Source organism: Homalodisca vitripennis, chromosome 6, assembly GCF_021130785.1.
Source record: "Homalodisca vitripennis isolate AUS2020 chromosome 6, UT_GWSS_2.1, whole genome shotgun sequence".
NCBI classification, from domain to species: domain Eukaryota; kingdom Metazoa; phylum Arthropoda; class Insecta; order Hemiptera; family Cicadellidae; genus Homalodisca; species Homalodisca vitripennis.
In genome coordinates this window covers 87,344,271-87,362,597 of record NC_060212.1, presented here as the reverse complement: position 1 = coordinate 87,362,597, position 18,327 = coordinate 87,344,271, and the positions used below count along the sequence as shown (strand labels likewise).

Below are 18,327 nucleotides of genomic sequence, written 5' to 3'. Positions count from 1 at the left end.
GAGTTGTTTTAAATAAAGCATGATTCCATTCTTCTTACTCTCCTACTCCAAATTTTTCAGCAAAATCAAAGCAGCGTAGAGATGATAAAAAGGTGTGTTTATGGTAAAGAAGAAATAGTTACAGTTTTGATGTAGAAAAAAGAGGTTGATCATGACTCTAGGGAGTCAACTGGATTAAGATAACACCATTCATCCTGTCATTGAACCGCTAAGGGTAAAGTTCCACCCCATTACCTTCACCCATCCCATGTCATTGCGCCACAACCAGAACCTTAAGATCTCTAAAAAAAGGCAGGGGCGTCTTTTAGAATTGGAATCCTTTAAAATTGACTTCCCTTCACATTGATGTCAACTCACAAGCGCGGATATCAGCATCTTGGCTCGACATTGCTGCTGTAGTCGGAAAAGGTGAAGATTAGTAAACTAGAAGTCTAAAAGCACTCAAAGTTGTAATAAGAGACTCGAAGTTAAAATCAGAGACTCAAAGTTGAAATAAGAGAGTCTAAGTTGAACTCGCCTAAAACAAAATCACAACGGTGTTAGCCATTTATCGAGACAACTTTAGATTCATGACAACGTGGTCTCGTCAGAACATCGCCACACTATTATCAATATTAATCTTCCAAATAAAACGTCAACCAGGTTAAGTTGTAACTTTACTACTTACAACTTTACTTTATATTACATTCAAAATTCGATGTTTCGCATGAAAGAACTAATTTATAATACGAAAATATAAATTTTACTTACGGACATGGCGCGCGAGATAAAGTTCACAAGAGAAAAAATAATACAGGTGCCAATTAGGTTATTAATCCGCCAAGAGTTTAGTTCCTTGAACATCGGATGTACCTTATATTAACCAGTAACGAGTGACAGAGTTGCGAAAATATGCATTTATATAAAATACAACTAAATAACGGTACAAATATTTTCTTCATATATATATTTCTTTACTATTGGGATTAGGAAGAAAGAATATAAACATACTTCTGAAGTTCATCTTAAAGCATTAATTGAAAACAGTTTTTTGTCTTTTCAAGCAGAAGATCTAGCACTAGGGGTGTGAATAATGAGAAAAGAGTTGTGACCATACCCTCCATATCAGGTCGCCAGTCCTGGACCATTCTCTTTTCTTCATTTGGTCCCTCTATCATCAAGGGATTCCACCGCTTCAGAACTTGATAAACATTTCCAGATTCTAAAACCATGTTCCTTCTTTTCGATTCAATTGTAGCATATTATCTGACCTTATCCGTAAACTATGCAACATCACCTTTATTAACATGTTCAATACTACAGCTTACACAAACTTACAGTTCCTGAGATTGCCACCTTAATCACTAGGCCACTCAATAGTCAAAGTGTTAATTGACACAGCTTAAATTCAAAACCAATTTAAAGTACAGTAATAGCAAACTGTTTGAATTTATCTTCAAAATGTTTTAAGACAAATATTTATTTAACAAACTCTTGTTATAAAATTTATAAAACAAATTATAATTATAATTTTTAAACTGCTAAAATTAGTTCTTCAAATGTTTTTTTTTATTGTCAGTGTGAAAGGTTCAGTTAAAAGTGTCACTTGTTTGCCGATTTTGTATTTGAAGTGCAACACTACATAAATCAATAGTTACTATGTTTTTATTTTTCTGTTATTGTTATTAAGAGTAAATTAAGCTTTGAAACAAAACCAAAAATTAACATACTCTTTGATACAGTCAAATGTGTCATCTAGAATAAAATATACATCAATCCTCAATGTACAGAATAGTTAAAATCTAATTATTTGAGTTTTCAGGATGGTAAAAATAAAGATTTACAGTTAAAAACAAGTGTTTATTTTTATTTTGTTTTACCATTTCACCGCTCACCTAGCTTGTTACAACCTGTTATTTTCATTTCAATTTTCAAATGAGTAATATTTATGATAGCCAAATATTGTTTTGAAGCTAGTAATATTTTCATGCTAACAGCAAGTTTTTTACAACAAAAATATACTATACAAACCATTCTTCGTGGCAAAATTTTCAAAGTGGTAATAATAAAATTAAATAGAGGCGTTTCCAGTTTTATTCACATCTTTTAAACATGTATCCTGCAAAACAAAATACAATTTAGTACCTATGTAAAATTTACAATGTATGTTTCTAGCAATAAAATGCATTACAATGTTTTTAAAGTATTGTTCTAATATAAGATACTGTAAGTAGTCTTTTCATTTGCAGTCTAGAATTAAATCTTCTATGTGAAGAAAGAAATGGAAACATAGACTTCAATGGAAACACACTTAATGGCTACTTAGCCAGCTACTTACTCCATAAAAGAAAATAGAACTTGGAGAAATAATTGACAAACGTGGTGAATTATTAGATTTTATATTGTTTTGCAGCGTCACAATGTATTTTTATTTTTTAAATGTAGCTTTTGATAAATAATATTTTTAAGACTCATTAATTCTTGTTGTATTTTATATTTTGTATTCAACAACCAATTAACTACACAATTATCAGTCTAGTGGCTTTCATACAACTTATATCTTATTAAACCTGTAATACATGTACATTAAGTAAACTACAGAGGCTGGGCGTCAGAGGTGAAGCTCATGATTGGATAGCATCGTATCTTTGCGGTCGATCTCAGCGAGTTGAAATCAGCTTTGTGGACAGCCAGGGTATTTTAAGAAGAAAGTGTTCAAATGATCTGGTCATTAAAATGGGAGTCCCCCAAGGGTCCGTGTTAGGTCCTCTTCTCTTCTTGGTATTTATTAACGATATTAGACATTGCACCAAAAAGTCAGATATTTGTATTTTTGCCGATGATACATCTCTTTTGGTCACAGCTCACAATCAAGTGGATTTAGAGATCAATGGTTTTGTTGAATCCAATGCTCTTCTTCAATGGTTTACCTCAAATGGCATGATTGTGAACACAGACAAGACCCATATTCTGAATTTCACACTTAGACGTAGTTTTGTGGACAACTTACAGGTAATGCTAGGGGAGTGCATGGTATCATGTGTGGACTCAGTGAGCTTCTTAGGTCTTCAACTTGACTGCAACCTGACATTTGAATTGCATATCAATAAAATAGTAAAAAAACTAAGTTCGTGTTTGTTTGCATTGAGAAAATTGGCTTCTTTCGCTAATTCACAACTACTACTAACTTTGTACTATGGCTGCTTTTATTCTCATCTTGTTTACGCAGTTCCCATTTGGGGAAGGAACTGCAGAACCAATTTCATTTTTAAATTGCAGAAGCAAGCTTTGCGGATTATTTTTGGGCTAAGTAGGCATCAATCTTGTAGAAATGTATTTAAAAACAACAACATTCTTACTTTCCCATGCATATTTATTTATGAATCTTTGGTTTTTTTAAAAAAGAATGAATACTTTATGACACTAGCTAACACAAATTCAGATTATTCACTTAGAACCCGGCTTAACATTCCAGTTCCAAAACATTCTACTTCTTTTTTTCAAAAACACGTAACTTACAACTGCATTAAACTTTTCAACTCACTTCCAGATGCTTTAAAGGTGGATTGTTCTTTAACCTTGTTCAAAAATAACTTAAAACAGTTCCTCATCGACGGTTCCTTTTACAGTGTCCAGGATTTTTTTGCATAAATTGTAAATAGTAGACTAAATATAGTTTTGTTTTTTTTCTTTGATGTATACTTAGCATAACATGTAACACTGTATAAGTTAGTTAAGCTAGCCCTGTGTGTATACTTTAATGACGTTGCTAATGCATGAAAATGTTATTTTGAGCAATAAAGGATTTTGATTGATTGATTGATTGATTGATTAATTAACACTTTCATACAGCTCTATAGTGAGTGATGCTCGGTATCCCATCCAGTATGCACTAAGGCATATGCCGCAGTCAATGTGTTAATGTGCTAGATTTCAACATAATTATTTTCTTTTGGTAGGTGAACTTTCATCTTGAATAGTTTAAATTGGAAAATTAATTTACAGGTATGTAAATATTCTAATCCATATGCTGTCTATTTGAATTATCAATAATCCTAATAATATTATAAATGTAAGTATCTTTGTTTTATTGTTTTATTTTCACGCGTAAACTATTTAACCAATTGTATTGAAATTTTACATGATGGACATCCTTATGGTCCCAGGCCTATTCTTATTTCTAAAACCCCTTCGGGCCACGCCCCACTGGTCTTTAAAATAGCAAAAAATCCCCCATCTTGGGTCCTGAAAGTTGCGAAATATTTATTGAAAATGCCTGCTAAATGTAATTAACTGCTCTGTGTAAGCATTGTTTCATGACAGCACAACCATATGTTTAATTAATTTAACCACTGTTTTCAATTTGTTTACATTAAAGTTGTAAATTCAGTAAGGAGCAACCATTAGTTTTTTTATCAGCGATTAGATAAGTACTGTACCTTATAAATTTACCTTAGAAAATGTCCTAAAACATGATACGGTGAGAACTTGAGTCTAAGTCTATCTTTGAATCAATCGGCAGGAATTATGCTAGATGAAAGTTCGCTGGACTGTGCCTTAGAACTAATGTACAACTTCCAGCTCTAAATGTTCTAAGATATTAAACATATTTTTCGTTTTATAAAGGAGCAAACATGTAAATAGTGTCATTGTTAGTGTACTTTTAACTGTACATTTCTTAAGAATTAAACATAAAATACAGTTACTATCTATCTTTTTCTATAAATTTAAAGACAGTTATAAAACTCATCTTAGTTATCTTCTAGCAGAAGTCATGTCACATCTGTGTATGTATAAATTTTTTATCGCAAAAAAACCAAAATCAAATATGGTACAAAAATACTAAGACCAGAGTAAATTACAATAGCCATCAGTATACACTTTTGACATATTTTCTTATCGCAGTAAAAAGGTAAACATTAGCGTTGGAAATAGAATTCACTCTAACCAGCAGTGCTCTTACATGTTCAAAGCGAACGAAATTGTGTGCAAAGAAGTGGGTAACTGCTAATACTCATATTTCGATACTAGATTAACGTACACTCTACCCATGACATTATCACCATCAACCTGACATAGCATACTTGATATAACTTTTAACTTAAAAACTGCACACTCTTTACACTGTAGTAGGTTTTGAACAATTTCCATCATTTGCCAGCTATTAGTACATCTTCTCTATATCCTAAGATGTGTCAATTTAATTGTGTAGTAGTAATATTAATGGTCATAAATAATGACTAAGATGTATTGGATAATATTTTTAATAAAAAGGAGAGGGCGAAAAAATGGAAGAGTATTACACATGAAAAAGTTATTTAAAAAAAGAGAGGGCGTACCCTTTTAAGCCTAATTCTGCCCGTCCTAATGAGCCAATCAATGCCCTATGCGGACCTTATCAAACAGGGTAAGAGGGAGAATAGATAAGTGCAAGATTGAAGGTATTGATAAAAAGTAGTGTGGTCACAGACAGGATTTGAACCTGCACTATCTCTAACTCAGCTCTAAAGTTCTACGTTTTAGACCGCTCGGCCTTGGTCTATTATAATATAGAGTATATTGCTCTATAGAGCTCAGCCTTGGATAGAGTATATTGTTCAAATGAAACTGAATGAATTGATCCCAAACACAGTTTTACTGCCTTCAGACAGTTCTGTTTTTGTTACTTATTTAGGACAAGAAAAAGAGAAACCTCTCATTCATTTAGTCCTAAAGGTCTTTTACGTGCTTTCAGAGTGACAGGATATGCAGGATGTATGAAGTTGGAGGTTGGAGTCATATCATACATCCTGATGAAAAATATAACATTTATGGGATTGTTACATCCACTATAAGAGATATCAGGCTCATCTCAAAATTTGAAAACTAGGGGAGACTCTTGCAGCCTCTTCCAGTCAAATGGAGGATGGAAACGACACTCTAATGTAGTAATGTTTACTGCGCAATTTCAGTAATATTTCCAATAACCTAGCCACAAGATTCTATTCTACTTGTACTTACTTATCCAACCCTGGTTAAGTGGACAATTTCAGCGACATCCTTCGCATTAAATAGTTCAATCCAATTACCATCAGGATCTTTAATCATAGCAACCCTTTTGTTCGTCTTAAAAAAGAAGTCTTTTAGTTTCATATGACTATACCTTTATTTGCCAACGAATTGATATTAAAAACTATATTTTTATAGATATGGATAATTTTTGATAGATGAAATAGTACTATTTAAATGTTTCTACATAGCTGTTATAAAATATAAAAACTATAGCTGTGTACAATCAAATACAATATATTTTTGGTTAAGGCTAACTTTGGAGTTCATGTATATAGTAATTACCATATTTATCTTTCTGTTAATATACACAACAAAGGATTGTAGTTCTATGAGTGACAGATTTGTACCATCTAGGCTAACTTAACTTTATTACTTAGAACTCATCTTTTAAATAATATTCCTCATAATATACCAGCTGTATTAGTTGAATCATAAGTGTATACAGTTTGTATTTGGACAGTATGGGCAATAGGCATAAAACCTTGATAAATTTTATTTCATCAAAACTAATCAAAAGCTCATGAAATTTTTCACTGATCAAATCACTTTTTCTGATATTGTGAGAATATTTAAATCTTTTAAAAAGTTACCCATTTAACCAGAGCAATACCCAGCTTACCCAGAGACATTATAAGTATAGATCTATATTTTTCAAAAGACAATTTCTAAAACAAAATTCCAGGCAGAGCATTCCTACCATCTCTGAGCATCCTCTCATATGGTACACCAAAATTTGTCGAGTCTGGCATAAGATTCCTCCATAATCTGGCACCATCAAACCAATATGACCTGAAATTAATGCTAGTACAGTAGAACCCCTCATATCCGGCTACCACGGACCGAGCCCCTGGCCGGATAAACCAACCTATTGTAAAAACGATAATTTATACCTAATAATAATATGTAATTAATAAATATAGTCAAAAGTATTGTTTAAGTCTCTTTTGGGATTATTTTTTATAAAAATACACACGTTTTGGTAAAATGAAAAAAAAATTTATTGTATAAGAAAAAGTGGTTAAATAGTTGACATAAAAATACAGTACATATTGTGAATTCAAATATACATAAATTAATGTTAAATAAAGATGGAGATATAAAAATTACTCACAATAAATTTGTTTTGAAGATTACATTAGACCTTATAATAGTCCGTAATTTTCTGCTGAACTTTGTTGTCCATAGTTTTTTTTGAAGGCATAGTCTCTCTCCACTTTTTGAATAACATAACGTCAAACAGCTGTTGAGCGTCCTGTTGCTCTATGTAGGCTAGTGATGTCTGAAGTGCTTTTATCGCCTCCTCATGGCTTATTTTATCTTATTACGAAGTGTCATCATCTAATTTTTCTTCTTCTTCATTTTCATACTCTTCTTTCTACAACACTGCACGATTTGTTCATCACTTTGATATTTGTTTTCCAAATCGTCATCACCAGTTACCCATTCCTGAACCTCTTAATTTAAGATTTCTTCACCGCCAGTTAATGCTAACTTCGTCAGGTCATTTTATAAGTTCTGCATTACAATTCTCTTGCTGTTCATCTGCTTACCTGGATCAAATCTTCATTGACTGTGCCATTGACCAATTTCTCAATATCTGGCCAGGCCTTCCGCCAAGACTTGACAAATCTTGTACTGGGGATTTCATCATATGATTCGGCACTCATGTAGATACCATCCTATTATGTTAATTTGCTTCAGAGCCGAGACGAGATCCACACCGTCAGTGTCCATTTTTCCTAAAATCTCAGAAAGAAGTTTGCGCCGATAATCGCCTTTTCGTACATTCGATTACACCCTGGTCCATAGGTTGGATAAGACTTGTGACATTGGCAGGTACAAAAAGCAATTTTTATTCCGGGAGCATCTTCACACTCTAGTTCATGGGGATGGGTTTTCCAGCGTTATCAAGCACCAAAAATAGCTTTTTCTGGCAACTTATGCTTCTTTAAGAATTTTTTTTGACTTTAGGAATGAAATTCGTTTATGAACCAGTCAATACAGATGTATGAGTCCGTCCACGCTGATTTCTGGACAAGATAAACCACAGGAAGAGAAGAAACATTAATGTGTTTGAAGGCTCTGGGTTTCTTGGATTTATCGATGACCAAAAGTTGGAGTTTATGCTCCCTAGATGCATTTGAACACAGGGCAACAGTTATATACGCTCTTTTGTTTAGTTTAAACCGTGAAGCTTGAACTTGAATCCCCCAACAGAGAATGTCTTTTGTGGCAACCGTTTTAAATTCAGCCCGTTTCGTCGATGTTATACACCTGATCTGGGACAAGCTTCTCTTGTTGTATCGTCTTTTCCAGTTTGACCATAAATTCCACCTCGCCGATGGTGCATCTGCTGACATTTTCTCCGCCGCAAATATTTACAAATGTAACACCATGTCTTTTTTTTTCCCAGCGGTCTAGCCAGCCATTACTGGCTACGAACTCAGTGTTTACCCTCCCAATTTTGTATGTAAAATCATAGCCTTTTCCATTTTAAAACTGGTCCTGAAATAGGAGTGCCCCTTCTCTCTTGTGAAAACCAAAGCCACAAAGCATCATCAACCATCTCATTGGAAGTTTTCCTCAAATACCGCCGTTCGGATAAAACCTTTTCACTCTCTATTTGTGTACAATAGTCCCATTAGAGTTTTTCGATTACGACACCAGTCATTAACCGTGCTCTTTCCCACGTTTAGTTCACTACATAATTTTGGCCACTGATTCGCCTTTATCAATTCGTTCGATCGCGTTAAGTTTTTTGTTCCACTGTCACCCACGTTACGTTTCGTATTGACGCACTCATTTTTCCTTTTTCAATACTGTACATAAAAACGACACTGCAACACAATACACAACACTTGACGAAACAAAACAATTGTACTGTACTGTACTAAACCACACTGAAAATAATCAGCGAACTGCAACTGCGCGTCTGTTAAGCCGTGGGAAATAAATTTCGATACTGGCTTCGGGGAAGTGGCCGGATAAACCGAGGTGTGGTAAAACCGAGGCCGGATATGAGGGGTAACTATATCAAATCTTCATTAGTTTAATTTTGTGTTAAAATATAAAATATCTAACAAACTTTTAGTACCTTCTAATTATTGTTTTATCATTCAAAATTTTTTTAATAAACTATGCCTGTCTTTGTTTAAAGTTTGTTATTGACAATGGAAGGGTTGAAAGGATAACAGGATTTCAGACATCCTTTTATAACCTATAACGATGGCAAATGTCCAAAATCCTGCTATCCTTATTCCTGTCTGTCAATCTACACAATATCTCGAGAATGAACTAACTTATAGACTACTTTGCACAAAGCTTCATTTCTGTATAAGCAGGATCAAGTTCAAGTTTGAGTTGCATGGGATTTGGTTGAATGTTAGTGAACATTTTTTCATTGTCTTATGGGTAATCATGACAGCAAGAGAAAATTTCAGAGTAAATAAGATTGTTAACAAACTGAGTAGGTACCATTATAACTGTGATATTTTAACATGTGACTTAGTAGCGTACGTAGCCTAATGAAACTATATAGACTTAAAATTTTGCATACAATCTCAGTGAAGCTTGTTATGCGACATGTGTTATGATATATTCATATATTGTTAGTTACAGATAGAAACTTCTCTAGTATAGTTTTATTAATTAGTATTTATAATTACGTTTGTACTCATATTTCTGTAGATTATAACTTCTAAAGGTTTAATTATATTGCCCCCCACATAATTTTTAAAGGCTTCAATAATCTTTCATTCTTTTATGAACACCTAAATCTGATATGCAACAATCTCTACACGTACACTTTTAATGGAAAAGACATTTTTTAGATACTTCCACATTAAATTTAATAAAAAATTTTATTAAATTTAATGTGGAAGTATCTAAAAAATGTCTTTTCCATTAAAACCCACCTACTTCCACCAAGGATACAAAGCAGAAAACGTACACTTTTGTTAAGTGTTTATTGAAAAAAATCAATAATCTTGATTTTACTTGTTCAATCTTCTGAAATTAAGAAATAACTATTATAACAGCCATCTTGAATTTCGACAACCTTCTATTCCATACAAAAATCACTACTAAATTTTAAACCAATATGCTTCTTTATTTTTCATGATACATCGTGCTGCTCCATAATGTTACTTTATATTGTAGTTAGTGGGAGGGGCACGCATTAGTAATTTCTTACCTCATCAAAGGAGAAAATAGTATATGAGAAGTAACATACATAAGAAATCAGTTCTCATATTCTTAATCACGTATCTAAAAAAAAATGTAATTAGTTGACATGTCCTTTCCAACCTCATTCACAAAAAAGGATTGTTTAATTTTACAATACTTCCTTCCAAACCACATTGGATGTGAGCCGAACTTGAGGTTTAATTTCTACTTTAACATGTTTGAACGCTTTTCCTGCACGATAGGGCCACATACAACTGGCAATGCCTGAACACTGGCTCAGGTAAGTATAGTCAGACTCAGTTGATTGTTTGTCTCTGCGCCTGGTTAATTGCCATGCAGAATGCCACTTTAATAGCGAATTGTCTTTGCTTTAATAAAATTGGAACAGTAGTGTCAGATGGTGATAAGACAATGCGAGATAATAATACCCGTTGTCCAACTTCTCTACCAGTAATAATTTCCAAATGGAAGCAGTTCTCATACATTTTTTTGAAAATTAGTCTTGTGCCATTTAGTAATCCTGTCATAGCATTAAGGTTTCTCAGGAGCACTACACCTTCCTTCAAAGTCAACTCATGGAATGGTAAGCCAGTCATTTCAAGGCTATTCAGTAGAAAATTGTAGCAGTTCACTCTTTTATGTATCAGCTATATTGTTTTTATACTCATGTAAGTTCTGGATGAACCAGGAAGGAGATCTAAAACCCTTTCATTGATCTCATTTTAGTGCTCATTCTTAGATGCCAGAATTGCATGGCTTGAAAGGTAGGAAGAATCAAGAGAGAATGATGAATTTTGATCATATATTTCACTGACAAAATCTGAGTCGTAAATCACTAAACCGTGATTATTGGTGAGGTATTGGCCGTTAATAATTTTAAGCAGGAAGTTAGCAAATTCACTTTTATTGTTAGCCCTCATATTTTTGGTCAGTTTTAAAACTTTGAAAAGAGACCAAAGAGTTGAAAATTTAATTGAGTTCTGTACTGCAGTAACTCTAGATGCATGAAGTACAACTGTCAATGCTTGCTGGAAATTTCCTCCGAAGATGATGATTTTCCCACCAAATGGTACATTGTTATCCATTATATATTTCAATTGTAAATTAATACACATTAAGGAATGTTTAGTTAGCCATTGGTTGCTCATCCCAGATTATTAACTTTGCAGAATGAATTATAGTATCTTCTTTACTATTAAATTTTAAACTGGATACCGATACAGTAACTCTAGGTGCATGAAGTACAACTGTCAATGCTTGCTGGAAATTTCCTCCAAAGATGATGATTTTCCCACCAAATGGTACATTGTTATCCATTATATATTTAAATTGTAAATTAATACACATTAAGGAATGTTTAGTTAGCCATTGGTTGCTCATCCCAGATTATTAACTTTGCAGAATGAATTATAGTATCTTCTTTACTATTAAATTTTAAACTGGATACCGAATGTTCATGTATATTTTATGGTAATTGAATTTGCTGTGAATTGTACAGCCATGTGGAAGTAACATAGCATCAATTCCAGTCCATGCTACAGATATAACTTGCATGCCTAAATTGATAGGACTCTACATTAATCATCTGTACACACATTTTTCCAATACTAACTGGCCCATGTATAAAATATGCCCTGCAAACACTTGCAAAATTGTAGAGTAAGTTGAGAGCTTTGTCTATAACAAATCGTTGTTCTTCATTTACTGAAGTCATCATTTGCATTAGTTCATCAACTTGAGTCTCCTCTTTAGTTGCCTCCATAGTTTGAGGTAAATCTTCAATAGTAGGTAAATTAAAGGATGACAGATATGTCATTAATATCATGTAAATTTAGCGTTTCTGAAATGTTTTGCAAAGCTAATTGATAGGCTACATTGGCCGTGTAAGAGACAAGGAAATCATGAGATATTACCTCTCTGAAGAGATTCTATAAATTTAAGGCATTTGATGGACTCTGAAATATACATATAAACATGAGGGAGTGTGTGTTCCCTTCCCCGTTTAATTGGAAGAGGCAGGAACAGAGCAAGAGTTCTCTTCTTCTAGGCAAATAACTGTCTAAATTCATATGGCATTTGAAAGGAAGAAGCCTCTTCTAAAGCACACTGCCATTCTACATCATCCAATATCAATCCTCAGGTAGTAGCAGCTGCTTTAAAAGTAGAGTAAGTCACATTTTTAAAGGTTCTCATATCTTCAAAGCTTGTAGTCCCTACTACATGAAGCAATAGATATAGAATGTTCCGTTCTAAATCAGAACATGAGGCAATGTACATTTAACGTATTTTTCTTGAATAAGGTTTACATTTATGCCATTGATTTTTACTCCATATGTCAAGTGGACTGGCGTTTCAGGATAAATGTAAGGACTTCTTGTAGTAGGATTGCTGTTCAACTTGAACCATGCCATTAACTGTTTATTACGTAACTCTGCTTGGATTAATGCTTCCTCAGGAGCATCATTTATGAAATAAACATTTTGAGAAGTAAGCAAATGAACTGGTAACCTAACTACAGTATGCGATTTATCATGCATGCCATATGCAAACATTCTCCAAGCAGCTTCCCTTGGTCCAACACATGGAGCGTATAAGAATACATTAATTTCATCATGATTGAGCATATCATTTTCAGCAGCTACTTCACGTTACAGCAATTATGACCTTTATAGAGATACTTGTAGATATATTTGATAGAGTGAACACTTGAATAAATCACCACATTGATATTACGCAGAAATACAGCAAGAGGAATTTATTACATGGTACAATGAACTGATTAATAACATAACAAACTCTCCATTAATGCGTTTAATTATGGTTGTGCTATTATCTCAGCCTATAAAGTGGATACCCATTTACATTTTCGTTTGTTACCTCAATGAAGGATTTTGGAAAATCTTTCTTATATTTTCCCCCTAGCATGCAAACACACAAAGGATTGAGATGATCACAAGGGCCATGTACCATGTGAGTTTTTACTAATTCATAGAGTTATTTACTTTAAGGGTTGGGAATTTCAGCAGATACAACTTTGTCTCTATTGGTACTCATCATCATCATCATCTGACGTTTCCGTTATCACGGGTCGTCGTATTTGTTGTATCTATTGGTACTATTATGTACTATTGGTTCCTAAACTTAAAATTATCTTGCAATGTTAAAAGTAAGTGAATGTGGAACAGTCCACGTTTTTGGAATTCCACAGTGTACAAAAACCCCCAATCAGTTCTTCCAAGAATGAATAATATCAGATATTTCTGACCATGTAGGATTGCAAGTAAATGTTATGAAGATGTCTGGTTTGCCAAACTTTCTCACTAATGCCAATAGCATCTTGGTAATTCTGGATAATATTTTTTGGACTCCCAATTTTTATAAAAGATAAAGACAGAACTACAATCCAACCTTCTCTCAAATTTCATGCTCAGCCCTCACACAAATAGCATGTGTTAAGCCTGTGTATGTTTCTACATGCCATTTAGTTTGTTCCCTTCAGATGTGCTTCAGTCTATCTCCTTCAATATGACAGTAATAGTCCTCAAAAAATTGCTGAGTAATTTTTCCAGCAATTTTATTACTGGATTGAAGTCACCTACAGGATCATTTTTTCGGACTGTAATTCTATATAAAATGTATTCTCGCATATTAATAGTTTTTCGTATTTTAGTTTAACGCACACCTTGAATTGGCATATCAATGTGCCAACCAGTTTCACCACAAGGGCAAATCAAAGCATAGCACCTAGGATCACAATGAATACTATCATAAACTATATATATATATATATATATATATATATATATATATATATATACTTTGATATAGAGGGTGGTTTTGGGCTCTGGTGGCCATGTTCTGTGAAGTTATCAAGATATTTTTGCATAATTTTACCTCCAAAGTGCTACTACAGGAGGACAGTTATACAAAATCTACTTGAAATACACTCTTTGATGGGGGCAAGTATCATATCCAAACTATTATGTGATAATTAGGTAGTTTGACTCAATTTAATTGTCAGAAAACGTTTTGATCATCGCCATAGCCCATGAGAGTGAAGCAAAGTGGGAAATAAATTAACAAAATTCTTACTCCTATAATAAAAATTACATTTAAGTTACCGGAGATATGTTCTAATGGTAGTTCTATATATTGTTATATATTATTGTATCTAGATTACAGAAATTATTTAAGTTTCTTAATAAATATATTCTTGATCCGTGACTGCTGTCACTATCTTTCAAATTACTATTGTTTTTCACTCCCTCATTTGCTGGAAAATGTAACATATAGAAGAGAATTGAAACAATTAGGCAGTCCTACATTCTCTTATGGCAGAGGACCAGTGGATCACTAGCATAATGTATTGTAATTCATTGGGATTTGTGGTGAGCTACTATAATCTAGCTAATTGGATTCAGACCATGTTTCAAGACTAGGATGTATTGTAACTATATTTCCTTTGCCAATTGAACAATAAATTGCAGTAGTCCATTACGACCATTCCCCATGTTCAGCTCTCCCTTAACTGTAAACAACAATGTGGAAAAAGAACCTATCAATACAGCCAGAAATGAAATTGCTATGATTTACGCTCCTCTTAAAACACCCATCCTTTTCTTTTCGTAGTTCTCATACCCTAAACATCTGCTCATGCAGTCAGAATAACCCATATTTTGTGATGTATTGCAAATTTTATTTGGTTCAGAAAAGGTTGTGGAGTTGCCCATGAATAAAGATGTATTTCTGGTTTCATGATTCATTCTAATTTCTCTATCATTACAACTATGCCCCTTCCACTAATATGCCAACTAATCAAATTTTCATTTATTTCAAAGTTAAAGTTAGATAAACTTTAATTTAATATTTGTACGTCATTTATCAACTCGAGTTTAATTTTTAACATTGTGTAAAAGGCAGAAAAAATTCAAAATAGGTTTAATTCATCATCTGTATTTATAATAATAAGTTATGACAACGAGTAAAATTATTATTAAACAACTCTTATCACTACATCTTACAATAATGCTCATTCATTTGCGTTCACTCAGAAACTCTGATTATATATCAATTTTAACAAAAGAAGATGACATAAATACAATACAAGCCGAACTATGTCACTGTCAAAACATTTTGTTTCATTTTTAACATTGTGCTCACTGATTTCTTACAATTAAAACAATTTCTCATTTTGATTTATGTGATATCACTTATCTATCAGCTTATGCAACAAACAGAACAATCTTCATTTACCTTATTCTTGTTTTGTATTTCATATTAATCAAAATCAAATAAGAAAAGTTTTGAAATTACATGCTTTTAAGTTGACACCTCTTAACAAAAGGTCTAATAGATATTATAATTTTACTTTCACTCAAATGTTAACTTCTTAGATATGTGGTAGAAATTTGAATAGTTTTGTCTTTTGTATAGGTATTCTGTATTGCTTTTCAAGTGTTGTTTTATTACTGTATCTTATCTAGACCTTCAATTTGTATTATTACTGTACGGGTTGTCCCATTTACAATTTTGAAGTTACCACAAAGACCCATTTAGGGGGAGATGGAATAGTTTTGAAATTCATAAAAACATCCACAGCTGATGTTATTATATATACCTAAAGGGAATTTTAAAGTAATTCTCAAATGATCAAAATTTTAGGGGGAGAGATGGTACTTTAGTTGGACTCAGTATTTACTGTGCAAAATAGTGAGGTGAAATACTTAATATATTACAAGTGCTTACAAAGCAACAATGATAATGTTTATTGTTTCTGAATTGTTTTTTTACTTTTATTTTGTTTTTGAGTATTTTTTAGATTTTAAAAATTTGATGCACTAGTAATACATCTTTTTTATTGTTATTTTACACAAAAGCATTGACTAAGGGATATGTATGTATAAAGGACAGAGTCTAAATGATTCTATAGTACATATATGACAAAGTGACAAATCAAAATATATTACCAATGTCACAATACTTTAATATAAAATAAAAAATCTAAAAATTATTATTTTTTGTTTATGAAAAACTCTGCCAAATCATAAAACGTGGTTTTAACCGTTAGTCTTAAAAATTCCTTTGCAGTGAAAATACTTAGTTATTTCAAATATTCTCTGTTAAAGTTTGTGCTGTATTCACTTTTTGTTGAAAATATGTCGCAATTCTGTTTTATTTACACTAAAATTTTATCTTCAAGTGAATGTGTTACTGTTGATTGTAGCATGAAGACATTAATTAACACGAGTATTCAAAGGGGGGGATCAATTTACTGATTACTTGAAGAACGTAAATTCAGTGACAATTCATGTGCAGTGTCTTAAACAATACACTTCGAAAGAGTACAATTTCAGCAGCAAAACAACAACATGAAGAGGAATCAGCTAGTAACTCTCAAAAAGTCCTCCTCGTACTAGAGCATGTGTAAGTGAGTCATATTTTTCTTTTAAAAATTGTTGTTTATTTCGCGGCGATGAATGAGAATACGAAAAGAAACAAGCACAGAAATCTCGTAAAATTTGTAACGTTACAACTCTTTCATTTAAAGACTCAGTTATGAAATCAGCTTAGTCCCGTTCTGATGACACCGAAAAACTATTGTTGCTCGCATCGGGTTTGAACACGATTTAGTTGCTGCTGAAGCAACCTCAATGATACCATAATGATTGCTTTGTTTCATTTTTAAACCCGACCACTGGACGTCAAGTCAGTCGTCCTCAAGATGAAGCATTGAATCTCGCCATGGAGGAAATATTTTCATATATTGGAAGTAGTGAAGACCACCAGTTTACATAAGAGGAATTAAACAATATTTGTACAAATTTAAGTGTTGATAACAACAGAACAATTAAATTACGATTGAAGCTAAATTATAGTAATAGAGTCATTATTACTGAGAAACAAGGACAATTAATATTTGTATGTTTTCTTAGTAATTATTAAAATATATCAATCAAGCTTGGAGTGAAAAGAAAAAACCCTAAAGGCAAAGAAGAATGATTGAAGGCCCTAGCAACTGCGGCAGCAATTAATTATTCGAGAAGATATTCAATCTGTTCAATCAAATACTGTTTTTACATCCTATGACTGGCTGTGATACATCAGCAATGTTTCGAAGGAGCAAAACAACAATTTTTAAATTGTTTGAAAAAGAAAATTTTATTACTTGCGCACAAGCTTTCGAAGATATCAACTCTTTATCAGAAACTCTAATCACCAACGGAATTTGCTTTCTTCTGTCTGTATATGGAGTTCAAAAAAATTACTTCCACAGACAAATTACGTTACTTATCTTTTCCAAAATAAACACGTAATAAAACACGTATGAAATTAGTTTGCCTCCCTCCAACCGCGGCTTCTGCTCACTAACATTTTTATCGTGTATATTACCAGGTTCAGGTTTGGCTTGGTAATCAACTAGACCCAGAACAATGGGGTTGGAAGCAAGTCAATAATGTATTGGAACCATCCCACTCGCTTCTTCCACCTGCACCAGAAAACAGGAAGAAGAAGAAATAATTAATGATGATGATGAATAAAATGTATTTACAAACAAGTATAACGGAACTTGTCACTCGAGCTGTACCTGATCGACAACGACCACTCTGACAAGAGTGCAACGACTGAAAAGAAGAATAGCCAAACATTCATTAAATTTTACTGCAATAGACTGTGGAATAGACCTACCGGGGAAACCACATTAAAAAACGTGCTAGTACACTACCTCATATGGAAACGTGTACATATTATAGGCAATACAGCGTAAGAAAATTTTGTAATTGCTTTTTCTCAAAAATGGTTAGTGTTATGAAAAAAAGCGTAAGAACAATTTTTGTAAATAATTGAATAATCTATAATTTTTGTCTGACATATTTTATCACAAAACTAACTGTTTCGCTGAAAAATTTAAAAAAAAAAACCCATTTTTACAAAATTTAACCTTGAATAAAAACTTTTGCACAGACATGGGATTGATGGGGACTTTTCACAAATTCATAACAATGGTTTCCCAAACATCTATACAAATTTTCAGCTTTCTTGGAATTTTTGCAAGGGTCAATGTCTAAATTGACTGGACTATACTGTTAATCATGCAGACAGATGGTAAAACTA

The 18,327-nt window shown here is 32.9% G+C and overlaps 1 long non-coding RNA gene across 1 annotated transcript; it reads right to left on the bottom strand.

Annotated features, from left to right (window-relative positions):
* Nucleotides 1-15,148: 15,148 nt before the first annotated feature.
* LOC124364537 lies at nucleotides 15,149-17,765 on the bottom strand. Its single transcript, XR_006922625.1, has 2 exons — nucleotides 17,702-17,765; nucleotides 15,149-16,138 (listed from the first exon to the last, which is right to left on the bottom strand). It is a non-coding gene; the product is annotated as an uncharacterized LOC124364537 (long non-coding RNA).
* Nucleotides 17,766-18,327: the final 562 nt, after the last annotated feature.